Here is a 21,737-nt window from a genome sequence, read left to right as displayed (position 1 = left end):
AGGCCATATTGTGTGCAATTTTGAATGAACAATCCCAAGAGAATGCACTTGTCATAGCAAACACCCTCTTCCAAGAACACAAGAGATGACTCTACACATGGAAATCACCAGACGGTCAATACTGAAATCAGACTGATTATATTCTTTGCAGCTGAAGATGAAGAACCTCTATACAATGAGCAAAAACAAAGCCAGGAGCTGACTGTGGCTCAAATCATGAATTACTTATTGCAAAATTCAGACTTAAACTGAAGAAAGTAGGGAAAACCACTGGGCCATTCAGGTATGACCTAAATCAAATCCCTTATGATTATATACTGGAGATGATGAATAGATTCAAGGGATTAGATCTGGTAGACAGAGGGACATGGAGAACTGAAGAACTATGGGCAGAGTTTGTGACATTGTACAGGAGGCAGTGATCAAGACCATCCCCAAGAAAAACAAATGCAAAAAGGCAAAATGGTAGTCTGACAAGGGCTTACAAATAGCTGTGAAAAGAAGAGAAGTGGAAGGAAAAGGAGAAAACGAAAGACATATTCATCTGAACGTAGAGTTTCAAAGAGTAGCAAGGAGAGATAAGAAAGCCTTCCTAAGCAATCAATGCAAAGAAATCGAGGAAAACAATAGAATGGGAAACACTAGAGATCTCTTCAGGAAAATCAAAGACACCAAGGGAATATTTCATGCAAAGATGGGCTCGATAAAGTACAGAAATGGTATGGACCTAAGAAGCAGAAGATATTAAGGAGAGGTGGCAAGAATACACAGAACAACTATACAAAACAGATCTTCATGACCCAGATAATCATGATGGCTTGACCACTCACCTAGAGCCAGACATCCTGGAGTGTGAAGTCAAGTGGGCCTTAGGAAGCATCACTATGAACAAAGCTAGTGAAGGTGATGGAATTCCAGTTGAGCTATTTCAAATCCTAAAAGATGATGCTGTGAATGTGCTACACTCAAGATGCCAGCAAATTTGGAAAACTCAGCAGTGGCCACAGGACTGGAAAAGGTCAGTTTTCATTCCAATCCCCAAAAAAGGCAATACCAAATAAGGCTCAAACTACCACACAATTGCACTCATCTTACATGCTAGCAAAGCAATGTTCAACATTCTCCAAGCCAGGCTTCAACAGTACATAAACCGAGAACTTCCAGATGTTCAAGCTGGATTTAGAAAAGGCAGAGGAACCGGAGATCAAATTGCCAACATCTGTCTAGTTGGATCATAGAAAAAGCAAGACAGTTCCAGAAAAACATCTATTTCTGCTTTATTGGCTATTCTAAAGCCTTTGACTGTATGGATCACAACAAATTGAGGAACATTCTGAAAGAGATGGGAATACCAGACCACCTCACCTGCCTCCTGAGAAATCTGTATGCAGGTCAGGAAGCAACAGAACTGGACATGGAACAACAGACGGGTTCCAAATTGGGAAAGGAGTACGTCAAGGCTGTATACTGTCACCCTGGCTTACTTAACTTATATGCAGAGTACTTCAAGTGAAATACTGGGCTGGATGAAGCACAAGCTGGAATCAAGATTGCTGGGAGAAATATCAATAGCCTCAGATATGCAGATGACACCACCCTTATGGCAGAAAGCAAAGAAGAACTAAAGAGCCTCTTGATGAAAGTGAAAGAGGAGAGTGGAAAAGGTTGGCTTATAGCTCAACATTCACCAGTCCATGCTAAAGGAGATCAGTCCTGAATATTCATTGGAAGGACTGATGTTAAAGCTAAAACTGCAATACTTTAGCCACCTGATGCAAAGAACTGACTCATTGGAAAAGAGCCTTTTGCTGGAAAAGATTGAAGGTGGCAGGAGAAGGGGACAACAGAGGATGAGATGGTTGGATGGCATCACTGACTCAATGGACATGAGTTTGAGCAAACTCCAGGAGTTGGTGATGGACAGGGAGGCCTGGCATGCTACAGTCCATGGGGTTGCAAAGAGTCGGACACGACTGAGCAACTGAACTGAACTGAACTGAATACAGAGTAAGAATCAGTCCTACAAAACTGCCCCAGTTCACCAGTTGCAAGTCCCAGGTTTCCAGCTACAAATCAGGTGTTCCCACTATTCCCTTCTCAAGTGTGATAATTTGTTAGAACAACTCACAGAAATTGGGAAAACAGTTTACTTACTGGTGTATTATGAAGGATACAACTCAGGAACAGCCAAATAGAAGAGATCCATAGGGCCAAGACAGAAGAAGCAGCATAGAGTTTCATGCAGTCTCTGGGTACACCCTCACCTCTCAGCACCTTGATGTGTACACCAATCCTGAAACTCTCCGAACTCTCCCTTAAATTAGGGGGTTTTAGGGAAGTTCCATTACGTAGGCGTGATCGATTAAATCAATCATCAACAGTTACTGATTAAACCAACTTTCAGCATTCTATCCTCCTGGAGGTTGAGACTGAAAGTTCAACCCTCTAATCCCATGGTTGGTTTCTCAGGCAACTACCCTCATCCTCAAATTCTCTGGTGGCTGGCTAGTAGAAGCTGATAGTATGTTTTCAAAAGTGGCATAAAAAAATACAGTAAGAAATACATATTTGGTCTTTGCCCTAGGTTCCCGACACAGCTTCTGAAACTCTTTACTTTTTTAAATTTTTGGCTATACTGCGTGGTGCATGGGAAGTTCCCTGACAAGTATCCTCTGCATTCGAAGCATTGAGTCTTAACCACTGGACCACCACCAGGGAAGTCCCCTAGAACTCTTGTAATTTATTCAGTGATAAGACTCATAGGAGCTTCTTTTGTTATTCACCACAATCTCCTTTCAACCATACTTTGAATTTATGCTAATAACAGGACTCTTTTAATTTTCTACATAAGTGAGATGATGGATACTGACTAAACTTATTGTGATAACTTCATGATGTATGTAAACCAAATCATTATGCTGTATATACTTCAAACTTATACAGTGCTAAGTTATATCAACTGTATCTCAATAAAACTAGAAGGAAAAAAAAAGGCCATTTTCAAAACCTATTTTTTCACATCGTCAGCATGTGAGTCATGTTCAAAAGAATAAATAAAACAAGCATATAAATAATATATAGTATAGAAGATAAGAGATATGCAGGAAAAAACTGTGAGAATTTAGAGGACACTTTAGACCACTTTCAAATAATCGAGATAATTTTGGATAAAACAATTCTCTTACTTGAGGGTATAATCAAACTAAGATCACACTAAGGAGAAAAATAGGATAGGCAATAAAGATAATTAGGGAAGCAGGGTACAGGGGAAAGCCTTTCTTGATCTTCACTTCAAGATAAAAGCAAGTTTGGTCACTTTTCTTTCTAACCTATTAGTGTGTCATAAGCATTTGTAGTGATTTTGAGAATAAGACCCCTTAGTGTAGAGCTACCTCATAATTAAATTGGTCATGCTCATATTGTGTAGAGCTTATGTCCCAGTTTGCATAGGAAAAGCCCCTGTTTACACATATGGCTCCAAGTAATTATTAATTGCACCCCTTCTTCAGTGAATATTCATTGGAAGGACTGATGCTGGAATTAAAGCTTCATTAAACGCCACCTAACGTGAAGAGCCAACTTCATTAAAAAAGACCCTGATGCTGGAAAAGACTGAAGGCAAAAGCAGAAGGCAAAGACAGAGGTTGAGATAGTTAGCATCACCAACTCAATGGACATGAATTCGAGCAAACTCTGGAAGATAGTGAAGGTTGGAGGAGCCTGCCCTACTGCAGTCCATAGGGTTGCAAAGAGTCGGATTTAGCAATAGAACAACAAAAAGCTTTAGATAGGGTATTCCCAGGTGGCTCAGTGGTAAAGAATCCACTTGCCAATGCAGGAAACACAGGAGATGCAGGTTCTATCCCTGGATCAGGAAGATCCCCTGGAGTAGGAAATGGCAGCCCACTCCAGTATTCTTGCCTGAAGAATCCCCATGGACAGGAGCCTGGCAGGCTACAGTCCACGGGGTTGCAAAGCGTCTGACACAACTGAACAATAGAGTATGCACGCAGCTTTAGATGAAGAAAAAAAAGTGATCTTTTGCTAGACTTTGGTGCCCTCTTGTGATTAAAGCATAAAAAGTCATTGCTGCTGCTGCTGCTAAGTCACTTCAGTCGTGTCCGACTCTGTGCGACCCCATAGATGGCAGCCCATCAGGCTCCACGGTTTCTGGGATTCTCCAGACAAGAAAACTGGAGCGGGTTGCCACTTCCTTCTCCAATGCATGAAAGTGAAAAGTGAAAGTGAAGTCGCTCAGTCATGTCCAACTCTTGGCGACCCCATGGACTGCAGCCTACCAGGCTCCTCCGGCCATGGGATTTTCCAGGCAAGAGTACTAGAGTGGAGTGCCAAAAGTCATTACAGAAGCAAAAGTGCTTCCCTTGAGGTTACGATGGAGAATTTCACATTCTGATCTTGTTTATTTTGAGAGAAGAAACCACTGCAAAATGTGAACAGCCCAGAGTGGATCATCTACTCACTTCTCCCAAATCTCAGCTTTAAGTTTCAGGTCACCAGACTTCATCACTGGCTACTTTCCATGGCTGCTGCTATCTTTGGACTCTGTGACCTCTTTTCCCATTTATCAGTAACTGAGACACTATTGCTCTCTCTAATAAACACTACTTCTGTCTTACCTCTCAGTGAATTCAGTATACATATAGGTGATTTTCCCAGCATGCTGATCTCTGCCTACCTTGAACTTCTCTAGAGATGCTAGAGACATTTGTTTACTCTTCTCCAAGAACGTTAATGGTATTTATGTAGTTGGTCTAGAAATATGTATTGAGTGCCTACTATGTTTCAGGCACATGCTTCCCAGTTGGCTCAGTGGTAAGAATTCGCCTGCCAGTGCAGGAGCCATGGGTTCGATCCCTGATCTGAAAGATCCCCTAGAGAAGGAATTGGTCATCAACTCCAGTATCCTTGCCTGCAAAATCCCATGGACAGAGGAGCCTGGCAGGCTATAGTCCATGGAGTCACAAAAGAGGCGGATATGACTTAGCAATTAAACACTAACAAAGACATGTTTCAGGCACAATCTTAGATATTGAGGATAGAACAGTGAATGAAACAGAACCTGGTCTTGAAGAAGACAGATAATAAACAGTAACTCAATCTATATAGTCTCGTATGTTAGAGGTGAGAAGTCCTGGAGAGGGGCACATGGTAAAGGAAGTGGTAGTCTAGAAGGCAAAGGAAGGTTTTGCAGTTTTAAATAGAGCAGAGGAAAGCATTCAGGCAAAGGAAATGGAGGCAGGCGTATGAGCATGTGAGGGAAGCACCTAGGCAGCCAGTGTGGATGGAGGAATTATTCCTCAGTGGTCCCCACAGCCGCACATTCTGGCTCTGTACTACTGGCTGCTCATTTAAGGCATGTACCCCATGCTGTGGGTTTCCCTGGAGGCTCAGCCAGGAAAGAATCTGCCTGCAATGTGGAAGAACTGGGTTTGATCCCTAGGTTGGGAAGATCCCTGGAGAAGGGAATGGCTACCCACTCCAGTATTCTTGCCTGGAGAATCCCAGGGACAGAGGAGCCTGGTGGGCTACAGTCCATGGGGTCACCAAGAGTCAGACACAACTTAGCAACTGAACAACAACAACAGCAGCCACTTAGGGAAGTGACACCTTTATTATTAGCTCACACTTTCTTCTATGCTGCCATGGCTACTTTGTATATCTGGAGAAGGGATATCTGGAGAAGGAGGCTTCCTGACATTTACTAATATATCCTTTTGATCATCTGATTTTTTTTTTTTTGACAGCCCCACCATTGGGGCTTCCCAGGTGGTGCTAGTGGGAAAGAACCTGCCTGCCAATGCAAGAGACATAAGAGGTGAGGGTTTGATCCCTGGGTCAGGAATATCTGCTGGAGAAGGAAATGGTAACCCACTCCAGTATTCTTGTCTGGGAAACCCCACAGACAGAGGATCTGGTGGGCTACAGTTCATGGGGTCACAAAGAGCCAGACACTCTTAGGCATATATTCAGACAAAACTATAATCTAAAAAGAAACATGCACCCCTAGCAGCAGTACTCACAATAGCCAAGACATGGAAACAACCTAAATGTCCAGATGAAGACATAAAGAGGACATGGCACATATACCATGGACTACTACTCAACCAGAAAAAAGAATTAAATAATGTCAGCTGCAGCTGCATAGATGAGCCTAGAGATTATTATACTAAGTGTAATAAGTCAGAAAGACAGACACCATATGCTATGTGGTGATATATGATATGATATTCCACATATGTGGAATCTAAACCGGAAATCTGTTATTTCAAGAAACTGACTGAAGCTATGCCTGTAGTCTAAAAGCATGCTGTCCGGATGGTAGAATTAAAATCACCTGGCACCTTTCAGGCATTTCGTGAACTCTTAGGCCTAGTCCGAGACTACTGACTGACATCTCTCAAGTTAGGACCCAGAAATCTGAGTTTTAGAAAACTCCCCAGGTAATTTTCAGTCAAAATAAAGTTTAGAGGCCCCCCTCTAAAATGTTTACCCCTGGGAACTAAAGGTTTTAATGGATACAAAGGTTGTGACAAACACACTAAAAATATTGACAAAACAAGTAGAAAAAGGATGCACAAAGGTTTCAAATTTTGACAGGGAAAGCCAATGAACTCTAGTAGAGAGCAATGAGGGCTGTCATAGGTCTTGAGAGGATGCTTGGGAAGATGAAGAAAAGTACAGGATAAACCTGAACTTAGAGCAAACAAGCGAGTTTAATTTCAATACACCCACTAACCAGCTGTGTGCCTTCTCACAAATTGCTTAACACGAGTTCATTTTCTTCCATGACAGGTAAAAACAAAAATCCCCTTGACATGACATATCCCCATGATAGTTGTGAAAAATCAAGCAAGGTAAAGTATGTGACGATGCTTTGTATGGAAGGATAGTGTGGTGATCATTTCATTTTCTGCAGTATCTCTTTATAAAAAGAGTATAGGCATTTTCCCTCTACTCAGGGAATGGATAGGACTTTTGAGTCACCTACAATGACTTAAGAGAACCCTACTTTCTTCAGTGAAGGTTGCAGGAGATACATAGCCAGAATGAAAGGTTGCTCATTCATTCTTCCCAAGCATGGGCTTGGGAAGACAGGGAAGTGGCCTCACTGGAGAGAACGGGGCTAAAGTGTTGACAGATGTTGGTAGGAATATATGTCTCTGAACTCTGAATATATATTATAGGTTATATGTCTCTGAACTCATTTGTAGCTTTACGATTTCTCCCCCCAGTAAAAGTTCATGAAAACCTAGCTTAGGCTGATGTTCAACCCCATGTGCTTCTTACTGCCTACAAGTGGTTTGCCATTATATGGGCTGTTTACCGTAGCTACTGTTCTGATTGGTCAGAACAGTAGCCATATAGGTTGTTAAACTTTTATGTAACTCTTCTGTTATACTCCATAATAGAAAGGAAAGTTATTTGAAGCTTATTTAAAACAGAAGCAATTCCCCTCCGTCTGAGATGGTTTAAATGGATTCACACTAGGCCTCACCAGGTCTGTTCATGCCACTGACCTTTGATTTCACTGACTATCCTTGACTCAGTGACGAATAGTTTCAGCATGTACTTCAAAACAACAAATTTTAATTTGCCTATTCTATCTTAAGCACATTTCTCTAGCTGAGGAAGACACAAGCTACCACTCTAGAAAAACTCCCATGTGGGAAAAGGAATCCTATTTTCAGGCTGGGGTTTCTTTTATTCATTTTGCAAATTTGACTTCCATGCCATCACTTTCCTTTCTTTCCCTGTTTTTCTTCCATTACTATTTTCTACCCTCAGCAAGGCACACTTCCTGTTGTTTATTTTTCTCCCTCTTGGCTTGGCACTTTGGGGTTAAAAACAACTTTCAGATAAATATGTACCATTTAGGGCAGGGAGTTATTCAATTTAAAGAGGAACACTCTCACAAGATGATAAAACATATCAATTATATTCCTTACTCAAATTGACTTTAAATCATAAAACAGATTCATATGCCTCACAACCTTAACCTCCAAATGGGAGGAGGAAGACATCAGTTATTTTTCTAGGTGCAAAATTTTCAGTCGAAGCTGAAATATTCAAGTGACCACTAGTTATCCCAGTAAAGGCATGATATGAATACTATTCCTCAAACTGCAAAAATATTTCTGGTTCTGCTCAAAGTGGTCCATGCAATCTAGGGAGCAGACCAACATTCTCTCTCACTTGGGGTGACATGGCTTACCACATCTAGGAACTATTTAGCACAATCCCCAAAACTCTGAGCTAGTCCATCAAAGCAAGTCAATCTGGGCACTGACAGTGTCTCATTTTCCTTCCAGGCACTCTACACAAATCATGTGCTCAGCCAAACACCTTTATTCTGCCAACATCTCCCAATCCCTCGCCCTGCAAAGCAATAAACCTAGAAGGTTTTAAGCCGTTATTACTGTTTCATGGGCCAGCAGCACTGAGGTCATCTGGGCACTTCTCAGAAATGCAGACTCTCAAGCCACCCTAGATCCACTGAATTCTGCTGCTTTTAAACAAGATCTCCAGGTTCATATGCACATTCAAGTATGAGAAGTATCATTTTAAAACGACACACTCGTTAAAGCACATACCGAAAAAGAATCCAGACTCTCCACTCAGTACAAACATTTGAAAAACAAAACCAGATGACTCACCTCAGTTATGATCTGTGATGTTGAAAGGGAAACAGCCCAAACCTCTGTAGAGAGGCAGTGGGGATACAGAGAAGATTTCGACTCTTGTCGGCTTTCTCATAGAAACTTCAAGCAAGAGCCACGTCTGTTAGAAGTCCAGGAGCTTCCCTTTCCTGCCAGCTCTCAAGGCTCAAGAAAAAGTATCAGAGAGGAACCTTATCAGCCCCCTGCAACTACTAGAAAGACTGAGGCTTTCCAAACAAGCTAGTCTTGGGAAAATTTCCAGTTCTCATATCTCATTGAATTCCTTTTTTCTCCACTATACAGTTTCTTCTCCATCACTGGGGTTCAAACTGACAACCTAATGCTTCTAACCAGCCTGGGATCCTTTTCTGGTGTTCCTGGCATGGAGATGGGAAAAGGAAAAATTCACATGTCAGAGATATCCTTCTTTTGTGCAATAGAATCCCAACAACAGTATCTCTGACACTAATGGCAACTTTAATAAGGACTAACTAAAGCAATCTGAGCAAATAGTTTTCCTCTGTGTAAACTTCCTATCTTCTGCTAGGTCTGACATAACGGGGTCTCCTTTTACAAGCTCTGCCTTCTAGCAAGAGTGCAAGCAGGAAGATAACACTAATTTGGAAAGGAAGTAAAAGAAACCAAGCATAGACAGTGTTAGGTTTCATTGCAGAAGCCCACTAGGGATTTGAAGAGAGGAGTTTTATTTGGAACACACCATCCTTCTAATGTTCTCTTTCCTAACCCAGAAGTATAATAGGAAGTTAAGGCTGTATTAAACAGGCATTTCATATTCTGAAAACATAAAGCATGTCAAGTAACAAAATATGGCATATACTAAGAGCTTCTGGCTCCATTCTTTACCAGCCATGACAAGTTTGTTTGTTTGTTTGTTTGTTTTTGTCCAAGCCTTCTCAATTTAAACTGGAGGTAACAATAATGCATTCCTTAGAGCTGACATAACAATATTAAGAGATACCTGAAATGCTAATTACTAAATCAGCCTTGCCAGAAGTTCTCTTTGGAATCAAGTGCTAATTTTCCTAATTTATTGAAATAAATATTTATTGAAATATTTATTGAAATGCTATTTATTGAAATGAAATTAAAGTTTAAGAAATCTGGACATTGTTAAGAAATTCTATTTCTTTTTATCATTTTTACTGTGGCTAAATACACATAACATAAAATTTGCCATTTTAGCCATTTTTAAGTATTTGATATAGTGGCATTAATTACATTGTCAGTGTTGTGTAACTATCACCACTATCCATTTCTGAAACTTTGTTATCACCCCAAATAGAAACTCTAATCATCAAGAAATAACTCCTCCAGGGTTTTTCTTTAATGTGAGGATCACTTTTTAATGAAGGGATCCCTCTTCCCTCATGGTAGTAGTTGCACTTCAAGTTCCCCTCAATAGAAAATACGTAACACCAAAAATAACACGGATAGCGCTTTTAAATTATTTGCATTTTAGTCATACAATACAACAGATCTTCACACATGTGAAATGTGTGTGATATTACTCTTTATTCCAGCTAGGAAAAAAGGTTTAGAACAGGAATAAAATTTGTCATATATGGATATATTTGAACTTTTATCTGTGTTCTCCCTTTTAAATAAGGCTATAGATGGGAAAACAGTGGAAACAGTGTCAGACTTTATTTTTCTGAGCTCCAGAATCACTGCAGATGGTGACTGCAGCCATGAAATTAAAAGACGCTTACTGCTTGGAAGGAAAATCATGCCCAACCTAGACAGCATATTCAAAAGCAGAGACATTAATTTGCCAACAAAGGTCCGTCTAGTCAAGGCTATGGTTTTTCCAGTCATCATGTATGGATGTGAGAGTTGGACTGTGAAGAAAGCTGAGCCCTGAAGAACTGATGCTTTTGAACTGTGGTGTTGGAGAAGACTCTTGAGAGTCCCTTGGACTGCAAGGCGATCCAACCAGTCCATTCTAAAGGAGATCAGTCCTGGGTGTTCTTTGGAAGGAATGATGCTAAAGCTGAAACTCCAGTACTTTGGCCACCTCATGTGAAGAGTTGACTCATTGGAGAAGACTGATGCTGGGAGGGATTAGGGGCAGGAGGAGAAGGGGACGACAGAGGATGAGATGGCTGGATGGCATCACTGACTCAATGGACGTGAGACTGAGTGAACTCTGGGAGTTGGTGATGGACAAGGAGGCCTGGCGTGCTGCGATTCATGGGGTCGCAAAGAGTTGGACACGGCTGAACGACTGAACTGAACTGAACTGAACCTGGATGAAAACTAGGAATCCTAGCCACTAGACTGCCAGGGGCTAAAGGCTAGAAGCAAAATGGCCCTTTGGTTTTCCCTGATTTGAAAGCAAGAATGTTTCAAGAAGGCAAAAGCTGTAAAAATACATACAAAGTGTATTATTATAGATACAACACAATCTATGGGGAAGCACACTGAAAAACTGTTTGTTAATTTATGTCAAAAGCAGGGCAGAGATACACATCCAGAGAGAGAGGGTCTGGGCATCCTCTCTCAGGAGGAGTGTAGTAAGTCAGAAACTAGGCAGAGATACACACCCGGAGAGGAGTGCAGGCATCCTGAGCTAGGAGGAGCACAGTAAGAAGGTGCTGGAAACCCCTTATATAGGGTGGTCCTTCCGGGTCTTTGTATATATTTGACCAATCATCTTGTTTCTCTCTTCACATCTGATTGGTACTAGGACCCTCTCCAAGAGGGTCCCTGGAGAGCACAATATTTTTCTAAGATAGATCCCACTGCAGAGGCCTATGGATGCATGTCCACACTTATTATGGGGTGGGGACCCCTCCCTCTTTAGACCTCCAAGAAGCCTTCCTATGCATGTGTAGACAGGGAAGTCTTCCTTGACCTCAGGAGTGGGCACCTTATCTCTTTACTTTAGCAGAGCTCAGCTTCTGCCACTAGCTTTGTCCTTGAAGTGTCTGGGTGAGAATAAAGCTTGAATTTTACTCTGCTTGACAAACACCTGATGTCTGGCCCTGTGTGTGTGCTCACTTGGCTGTGGCTCTTTGTCACCTCATGGACTATAGCCTGCCAGGCTCCTCTTTCCATGGGTTTTCCTAGGCAAGAATACTGGAATGGGTTGCCATTTCCTTCTCCAGGGGATCTTCCTGACCCAGGGCTTGAATCCACGTGTCCTGCGTCTCCTGCATTGCAGGTGGGTTCTTTATCACTGCACCACCTGGGAAACTGTGTCCTGCCCAGGGGTCCACTGTCTCCTATCTCCACAGTGAATACAAGTTCACTGGGCTTCCCTGGTGGCTCAGCTGGTAAAGAATAGGCCTGCAATGTGGGAGACCTGGGTTCAGTGCCTAGGTTGGGAAGATCCCCTGGAGAAGGGAATGCGTACCCACTCCAGTAATCTGGCCTGGAGAATACCATGGACTGTAGAGTCCATGGGATCGCAAAGAGTCAGACACGACTGAATGAGCTTTTTTTTATGTTAAAATGCACACATGTAGACAGAGACACACACACATATCCTCACGAAACAAAATTGTGTATTTCTATTTGTACCCATCTATGCATGTAATCGGAGAAGGCAATGGCATCCCACTCCAGTACTCTTGCCTGGAAAATCCCATGGATGGAGGAGCCTGGTAGGCTGCAGTCCATGGGGTCGCTGAGGGTCGGGCATGACTGAGTGACTTCACTTTCACTTTTCACTTTCCCGCATTGGAGAAGGAAATGGCAACCCACTCCAGTGTTCTTGCTTGGAGAATCCCAGGGACAGGGGAGCCTGGTGGGCTGCCGTCTATGGGGTCGCACAGAGTCGGACATGACTGAAGTGACTTCGCAGCAGCAGCATCCATGTAATCACGGAGAAAAACCTTTAGAAAGATATGACCCCAAATGGCAGCAATGTCTGGGAAGTATAGGGTTAGGAAGTGGAGATACTGTTTTGAAAATACATATCTCTATTGTTTAAATACTTCCCACCATGTATTCTTCTATTTTCCTATTTCTCTTAAGAGTAAAAGCCAAACACTTTTACAATATGTATCTTCCACCCCTACTACGACCTCATGTTCCCCTTTACGAATTGTAATATAGCGAGACATATCTCCCTGTTATAGCTCAAATATACACACTGACCCACTTCCTGGCAAGTGCTCTAGCTGCTCAGGGCAGTCCTTCCCCTATTCATCTATTTAGCTCATTCTTTGACTTCCTTCAAGTTTTTCCTCAAATGGTAACTTCTCATGAGGACTACCCTCACCAACTAAAAATTGCAATTCCTCCTACTAGCATTCTTGATCTGCCATATCTTATTTTAGTTAATAGCACTTATTACCTTCTAACATATTATATAATTTCCTTACTTATTATATCTGTATTTCTGATTCCATTAGAATATAATTTGAATTTTTATTTGCTTTGTTCATTGATAGAGCCTTAGTCCCTAGGATTGTACCTAGTATACCAGTAGGAACTTGATAAAATATATTAATCAATTCACAAAAATATATTTGTGTATTTTAACATGTATACTATCATGTAAGAATCGAATCGCCAGTCTATGTCCAACGCAGGATACAGCATGCTTGGGGCTGGTGCATGGTGATGACCCAGAGAGATGTTATGGGGAGGGAGGTGGGAGGGGGGTTCATGTTTGGGAAAGCATGTACACCCATGGTGGATTCATGTCAATGTATGGCAAAACCAATACAGTATTGTAAAGTAAAATAAAGTAAAAATAAAAATTTAAAAAAAAATAAAATCAAAGATATCCACCAATCCACAAACAAAAAGTCAGAACAAAATGTTTAAGGACTCACTGGGTTCTGTGAAATAAGATTTGAACACCTTTGGTTTAAAGTTATTAAATAAGATAAAATATATGGGAAGGCAGCTTTTTGAATGGAATCCCTTCTATTGACTTGGGCACACTATCTAACTGCCAGGGTCCAGCCCCAGTGGAACCAGGGTAATTCGAAGCGGGGACGGCATGGCGAGGAAAAACTTATTTATTTAGAAATATAAAAGAAATTAAGAAGAAATCGTATAGTAGGAAAATTTAGTGGAGAAAAGAGGCTGAATAACTTGGTTTATGTGGAAAACTAATAAAATCTCAGGACAAGAGATTTGCACCATCTACGTTAGGCCACCGGTGCCTGTTTGAATATCGGAGGGTGCCCCACCTTGGGCTCCCTCTCTCATGGATCTTAGAAGCCAGGGCAAGTAAGTAGACATGGCGAGCCTCCACGCCCCAGATGGGAATTCAGCCAGAAAATAGAGTAAGAAAAGAAGACACGGGGGAAACCAGTCTTTCCAATGACTGGCCCCTCCTCTATAGTCCGGAAAGGCCTTATATACCTTTTGATTTTACATAGAGATCAATGGATAATACAGAATTATGCAGCTTCAGCAGCCCTGACTCTTATCGAGACCAGGCTTTCTCTCTGCATACTTAGTTGTATACACAAGTCTTAGGTGATTTACATCATCTTCTGGCCAGAAGGCCAATTAACATTTTACGGCCCTTTTCTGATAAGGATTTGTCAACCAAAAGACTTATTTGTTTTGTTCTTCCCAAAGTCTGGTACCACTCTCAGAAAGCACTAACTAAAGTTACATTCTTACATAGCAAGGATACAATTTATAACAATGAGAGAAGTACAGTGATTCATAACAAAGAGAAAGTTAATTAACTCAAAAGTCTAGTGTTGCTAACATCAAAACTACTATATTCCTATTTCTATATCTCAATTATATTGATTAATATCCTTCAGGTGCCTAAAAGATAAAGAATATGGAGGCCTGGCAGCAGTTATTGAGTCAACAGTGAAACCCGTCACCAATATAATTTTCAGCTCTTTAGAAAAGGCTCTGTATCTCTAAGATGCTTTAAGCTTTGTGCCTCTCGCGGTTGGGGGTGCTGTAAGCAATTCACAAGTTGTAAAAAGTCCGGGGGAACCTGTCAGGCAAGTTAGAGAGCCATCAGAGGGGTCTGAGCTGAAACGTTCCTTTCATATACAGGAGACTGAAGCCCTGAGTTAACTTTTTCCAGAGAATGTCAGAAGAGTGGAAAGCACAGTACAATAAAGCAGGCTGACTCTGGTTTTGGAGTGTAGATGTTCAGGAAAACCCAGGGGGAACCCCTGAAGCTAGATCACACCTTCGTGTATGTCTGGCTTCCTTCCTCATGACCTTTGCCATGGGCAGGATTCCTCACACTGGCTCCCGGCATCTAACAATGTATATTTTCTTGTCCCAGATCACCTATTTTCCAAGCAACTGAGAATAAGCTAATCATTCCTAGGAACTTCTGTGAAATCCCCAGCTATTTCTTTACAAAGGCAAAGAACCACTGACGATCCCTTATTTCTTATAAAGGAAGCATTGTGTCCAAGTAAAGAGTTGTAGTAAAAATCCTATCTAATTCTTGGAGGCCTCCTTTATCTTTCAAAAATATGCATATCCCTTAAATCTACATAGAGTTTAATTCCCAATTTTGTTTGAGTAGATATTGAACACTTTGGAATAGGGAAAGTGAGAAAGGTTTCAAACAGCCAGCTTCATCCTCTAACTCAAAGAACAATGAAGTCCTTCAGCTAAAGAAGACTTCTTTCTAATCAGAATCCATGCCATGCAGTAGGGAGGAAACTAATCCAAATTATCGAGGTAGGGAGGTTGAGAAGATGGTCCCCAGGCAAATATTTTGCCAGTCTTGTTTTTCCCTTGACTTTAACCATTCCTCAGTGCTCTGAGAGGCTGTAACAGACAGCAGTGCTTAGGTCAGTTATTTGAAAATGGTGGAAGGACCTTTGATATTATGCCAAACTTGTTTCATTTTCCAACCTGTGTTGGTCTATGATGGAGTCTTCAGAATTCTCCAGAATGCATCCATGCAAATTTATGATGATCTATTCCTTTGTTCCAGGGTATGGAAAAGTTGCTCCAATTTTTCTTTAAGGTTTAGAAGGAAACACAAGACAGTATTGTTTATAAAGAGTCAAAAATCCTATGCTGCATACTTTTATTATCAAGACTGTCAATGACTATGTGCAAGTACCTCAGAACCCATAGTTTGTGTTTCTCACTTTGCCGATTATAAGCTCCTCCAGAGTTAAAGGCCACATCTTAGGCTTCTGTAGTCCCACAGTATGGTGCTGTTCACATGGTAATCATTTAACCGAGACTTACAATCATAATTATAAACCATGTGATAATATAAACAGAGGCTACGAACATTACTTAAAATCACTCTTGTGGCAGAACTTTGAAACACCAAATCTACTTCCATGGTGTTTTTAAAATTTTAAATTTTAAAAGCCAAACACCACAGCAGAAAAGCAGTAATCCTGACAGATTTTTCTTGTAAACTCTTCATACATGTTATTTATGTACTGAACTGGCAGCACAAGAAGCTCTAGGAGAAAAGAGGGAAACTCAAATCAAAGCAATCATTTTTACTGTACCAACCAACCCCACCTCTCTTTATTGCCTCCCATGTTGGTATGGTTGTTAATAAATATTTAGAGTTTAAGAAATCTAGGTACAATAGTTTATGACTGGTGCCTTGATCACCTCTATAAAGAGAGACTCTCAAGAGGAAAGCACCACCTGATGACTCAAAAACTGAGGATTTAGACAACAAATGCAGCAAATTTTATATATTTACATAATTACACATGTGTATGTTTGTATATATCTATGAAGTAGAGATGGCAAGGGAAAGTGTCATAAAGGAAGTATATGTTTAAAGAGTAAAAAAATCAGAGTCAATCAATGTGCCCCAAGAGAGAGGAATGTGACAAACTGTGGTATATGAACCATAGTCATAAAAATTAATGACAAGTGTATGGTCTAAACCGATCATGGCATATGGGAGGAAAAATGTTTGCTCTGCCCTCCTAGGTTTAGTCCCTGGGAACCTCTTAATTAAGCTGACAAAAGACAAAAGGAGAAAAAAAGGGCTTATTCATACAGAAATAGCTAGCAGCTAACTGGTTAAAGATAGAAGCTTATGTACCTAACTTAGTAGGGGAAGGAGGGAAATGCAGAAAAATCTTCTATGGAAAGAACAAGTAAGTTTCTGTAGGAAAGACAAATGGATTTTTAGGAGAATAAACTGGAGATAAAGTTTGATATAATATTTGTTTGTGAAAATGCAAGTAGTCTTTTCTGTCTTCATGGCCATGAAACTCCCAGAGAGATTTACGGTATATTTACTTTTATCTCTCTCCTAGGAATAAGCCCATCCTCAAGAGGGAATTTATGACAGCCTCACTTCTCAGAAGTTTCTGCTTTTTAATCAGATAAGGAAAATGCTGAGAAGGCTTCTTTTTGCATCTGTTGATTCTTAATTGCATTCAGCTCAAATTAATCCTCATGTCAAAGAGGCATATTAGGGAAGGACATATCCTGACCCTTTCAGTATAAACTTATATTAAGTGAAGAAAATCAGAGCTAAATTAGCATGAACGTATTCACTGATTTTCAAATACAAAAAAAGTATGCATAAACACGGCAAAAATGAAAAATTAGTTTGGGGAAAAGAAAATAGTGTTTTAATAGTTATTATTAACTTTCTTATTCTATAAGTTTACTGAAGTTCATAGCCATCAGTCATTTTTCAGGTGAGTGAGGAAAAACTATGAGAATGTTAAGAAGAAACTGGCACTTTCCTGGCCATCTGGTGGTTACGTCCCCGTGCTTCCACTGAGTAGGGAGAGGAATGCATCCCTGGTCAGGGAACTAACATTCCTCATATGGCCAAAGGAAAAAAAAAGAATTTGGTTAGGGAGAGAGATAGTAAAAAAAAAAAAAAGAAGAAGAAAGCAGAAAGGTAGTGAGAAGGAAAAAAGCACAGAAGCGGACGGAGGAAAAACAGATGTTTTATGCCACAGTGAAAGGCAAAATGACACCTAGAGAAATTGGAAATAGTGGCAGAAAATGGGATACAAATTACTTCATAGGTTGTGTATTAACTATTTAATGTCTCTCAACAACCCATGTGGTATAATCATCCCCATTTTACAAATGACAAAACTGAGTCATCTGTTAAATAACTGGGCCAAATAACTTGCTCAGTTTTTCAGGTAAGGAGGCCAGGATTCAGGAAGCTCAAGACTGGACCATTTTGCTTTGACCCCTCTTACGCACACAAGCCAACATTTCAGAAGATAAGTTTCCATCATCCTCTTGAAATAGTAACAACTGATTCAGCAACTTAACATAGATCTTTGTGACATCTAAAATAGTTTGCCTTTACTTTGTTAAGTTTATTTTCAAAGTAAATATTTATTTTCCCCCAGATTCTAAAGCTTTCCATCTTTGGAGAAATGACAGTGCCTTTCCCTCTCATCTATACCCCTATGGTAGAGCACATTTATTCTTTTCTTCCTTCATTCAGTAAGCTGAGTGCCCACTGTGGCAGGATTGTGACAGGTGCTGTGTGTGTGCATGACTGAGTAAAACCACCTAGGCCCTGTCCTCAAAAACTGCACAGTGACCTATGGGGCATATGCTCAGTCACATCAGTCATGTCTAACTCTTTTGTGACCGTACAGACTGTAGCCCGCCAGGCTCCTCTGTCCGTGGGATTCTCCAGGCAAGAGTACTGGAGTGGGTTGCCATGCCCTCCTCCAGGGGATCTTCCCAGCTCAGGGATCAAACCCCCCTCTCTTGTGTCTCCTGCATTGCAGGAGGAGTCTTTACCCGCCGAGCCACTGGGGGAAGCCTCATGGGGAACAGCTTGTAACAATTTCTGGATTAACACCTAATAAACTGTGTGACCTTGAAAATAAGAGGTTTACTATTAGAAAACCCAATTCTACTATCCTCTGACTTTCCAAATTGAAACCTTGAGGCAGGGATTCTCTTCGATGAACTTGGTTCTAGGCTTTGGCAGTAGACAAGCTTCTCATTGTGTTTTGTTGTTGTTCAGTTGCTAAGTCATGTCTGACTCTGTGACCCATTAACTGCAGCTCTCCAGGCTTCCCTGTCCTTCATTATCTCCCAGAGTTTGCTCAAACTCATGTCCATTGAGTTGGTGATGTCATCCAGCGATCTCATCCTCTGCCACTCCCTTCTCCTCTTACCCTCATCAAAGTGATGTCTCTGCTTTTGAATATGCTGTCTAGATTTACCGTAGCTTTTCTTCCAAGGAGCAAGTGTCTTTAATTTCGTGACTGCTGTCATCGTCTGCAGTGATTTTGGAGCCCAAGAAAATAAAGTCTGTCACTGTTTCCACTTTTTCCCCATCAATCTGCCATGAAGTGATGGAACCAGATTCAACGATCTCTGTTTGTTTGTTTGTGTTTGATCTTAGTTTTCTAAATGTTGAGTTTTAAGGCAGCTTTTTTACTCTCCTCTTTCACCCTCATCAAGAGGCTCTTTAGTTCCTATGTTTAGCATCAGGGAAATATCACAGTGTAAAGATGTTCTTGGCAGGATCTACAAAAACCCTTAGACTTGGATATTCTTACATTATCATTGTTTGTTACTTCAAGTACCACTGTCATACTTTCTCAGCTGTGCCATCCTAGCTTGCTAGAACTGACTGAATAAGATCTTCATACAATGGTGCTGGGCCCACCTGCCCACTTTGGTTGTAATTTTAGAAATCTGAAGGCTTCATTTCTCTTAGTAACACTGTATTTTTATTCTTTCCATGATTCATCATTTTGGAAGGGTGTACACTCAAGCACTAAGATAGGGCTCAGGAATGAGATAATAACTTCTCTATTTTAAGTATGTCATTCATGCATTCCAAACTTTACCAAACACCTACTGTGCTGTTAGGATTATTTAGAAAAGAGACCTAGGCCCTGCCTTCAAAGATTTCACCCTCGTGGTGAAGAAAGGGAAGGAAACAAAGAGTTCTGATACAAGGTAACAGGTGTTAGAACAGAAGTAAATATTGGATGGCAGAGGACTAAATGGAAGGGACATTTAGACTGAAGGAATGGCAGAATAAAACATCCCATGGGAAATGACATCTGAACTGGAAGTTTACCTGGGAAAGAAATGGGGTTGTGTTACAGGGAGAGAGAAAAACGTACACAGGCTGGGATAAAGTGTAAGAAGGAAAGTTAAAAAAAATGACAAGGGAGTACAGGCAGGGAACAGACCAGGAAGAAAGGGCTTTTTTTTTTTTTTTTAATGCAATGCTAAAGTGTTTTAAATTATCTGGGAGGTGAGATTGAAAGAATGCAAACATGAGTGTGTGGAGATCAGCATGTGGAGAATGGACTGAGGGAGCCTGACACATTTCCCGATTACTCTATTCCTCCTGGCTTTCAATGAACAACTGCAGCATTCTCAGTTCCTTCTGAAATTTTTTTCCACCTAATTCTTAATGTACAAGTGCTTATTAACCTTACCTGATTTCTGTTGTGGAAAAATTTGCAGTAATAGGGCTGTGTTTGAATCCCTAGCTGTACCCTCAGGCAGTAACTTTTCGTATTTTGTTAACTGCAGGAGTTTAGGCCTGTACAGAAGTCCTATCAAACTAGCCATGGGTTGGAACTGAGACTCTGCTGGGGTGGAGGCAGGCTTCCCAGGTGGTACAGTGGTAAAGAATCTACCTGCCAATGCAGGAGACGCAGGAGATGAGGGCTCTATCCCTGGGTTGGAAGATGCCCTGGAGAAGGAAATGGCAACCCATTCCAGTATCCTTGCCTGGAAAACTCCATGGACAGAGAAGCCTGGCAGGCTACAATCCATGGGGTGTAAAGAGTCAGAGGTACTGAGGACATACACACACACACACACACACACACACACACACACACACACACACACACACGGTGGAGGCAGCTGTTCCCTCCATTTGTCTGTCGCTCTCTGGGGAAGTATCTCCACACACACACACACACACACACACACACACACACACACGGTGGAGGCAGCTGTTCCCTCCATTTGTCTGTCGCTCTCTGGGGAAGTATCTCCTCTCTCCAAAGTCATAAGTGTGTGGATTATCTAGAAATGGCCATGCCAGCTGACACAATCTCTCAAAAGCAGCTCCTCCCATTATACAGCTAGAGAGCTGATCCTTCCTTTAGTATAGACTTTGGTCGCTGACTAGCTAAGGAATGGCTCTCTTCAGGATCCTGCCATCCAAACAGCAAAAATGTGTCAGTTGGGACGCACATAGCCACTCAGGCCCACCATTTAAGCAAGAGCTAGGAACAGGGCAGTTCCTGGGGATGACGATTTTTCTGAAACCTCAGACAAGTCCTTCCATCTCTTCAGTATTATCTGTAAAGACGAGTTAATACATAGCAGTTGCTGTGTTGTGCTGCCCAGAACATACCTCCAGGACCGAGGAACTACAGTATCTCCCTGGTTGCGGGGACACTATCAGGGGGATAGCTCTCATCCCGCACTCCTCTCCAGCTATTATCCCGGGCAGATGAGCGCCTCCCCGCCGCCAACAGTCCCATCCTCTTTCCAAACAGTCGGCGCCCGGGCAGTCTCTGGAGGATGTCGGGGTGCAGAGGCCAGTTCCGCCAAGCCCAGCCGGGGCGCACAGAGTAAAGAAAGCCGGCAGGAGGCGGGACCAGCGAGCGCCTCCGCGCGCGATTCTCTCGGCTTTGGTACTTAGGCGACGTTCTATGTCAATCCCGGGAGACTGACAGCGCGGGGCGGGGAGAGGAGAGGAGAAGAGGACTGAGGGTGGATGGAACCCGAGAAGAAAGAGAGCGGAAAAGGAGGACCGGAAGGGCAGCTAGCTGTTCGGACCGTTTTCTGGCGCAGGCCCGGGTCTCCGCCAGGCCCTCCCGAGGCGCAGCCGCCAGACCAATGGAGCGGGGCGGGGGGAGCGCCCGGCCGGGGATACAGGGGCGCGGGGCGGGGGATGGAGCGGCGCGGGGCGGGGGTTACAGGGTCTGGGCGCAGCCTCCAGCCCCCTTCCTGAGAGTGAGGAGAGCGCCCCACACCGCTATTCTCGTCTCTGCCTGGGAAGCCAGGATGCGAGCTGCTCCGGTGTACCTGGTTGGGGAATCCGAGGCAGCAGCCCTAGTCACCACCTGGGGCCAAGCACCACCCACAGTGCTGCTTGTTCAGTGCTGGAAGGCCTTG

At 42.1% G+C, this 21,737-nt stretch overlaps 1 protein-coding gene across 1 annotated transcript in view; it reads right to left on the bottom strand.

The window, feature by feature from the left end:
- The window catches only part of ABCG2 (ATP binding cassette subfamily G member 2 (Junior blood group)), a 130,041-nt gene extending 108,880 nt beyond the window's left edge, over positions 1 to 21,161 (bottom strand). The window contains exon 1 of the mRNA XM_052641686.1: positions 20,971 to 21,161. The gene's annotated coding sequence lies outside the window, so the exon portion shown is untranslated. The remainder of the gene's footprint in view (positions 1 to 20,970) is intronic.
- Positions 21,162 to 21,737: the final 576 nt, after the last annotated feature.

This window comes from Budorcas taxicolor, chromosome 6 (assembly GCF_023091745.1).
Source record: "Budorcas taxicolor isolate Tak-1 chromosome 6, Takin1.1, whole genome shotgun sequence".
In the NCBI taxonomy this organism is placed as follows: domain Eukaryota; kingdom Metazoa; phylum Chordata; class Mammalia; order Artiodactyla; family Bovidae; genus Budorcas; species Budorcas taxicolor.
The sequence above is the reverse complement of the archived record's forward strand: the minus strand, read 5'-3'. Positions and strand labels throughout refer to the sequence as shown.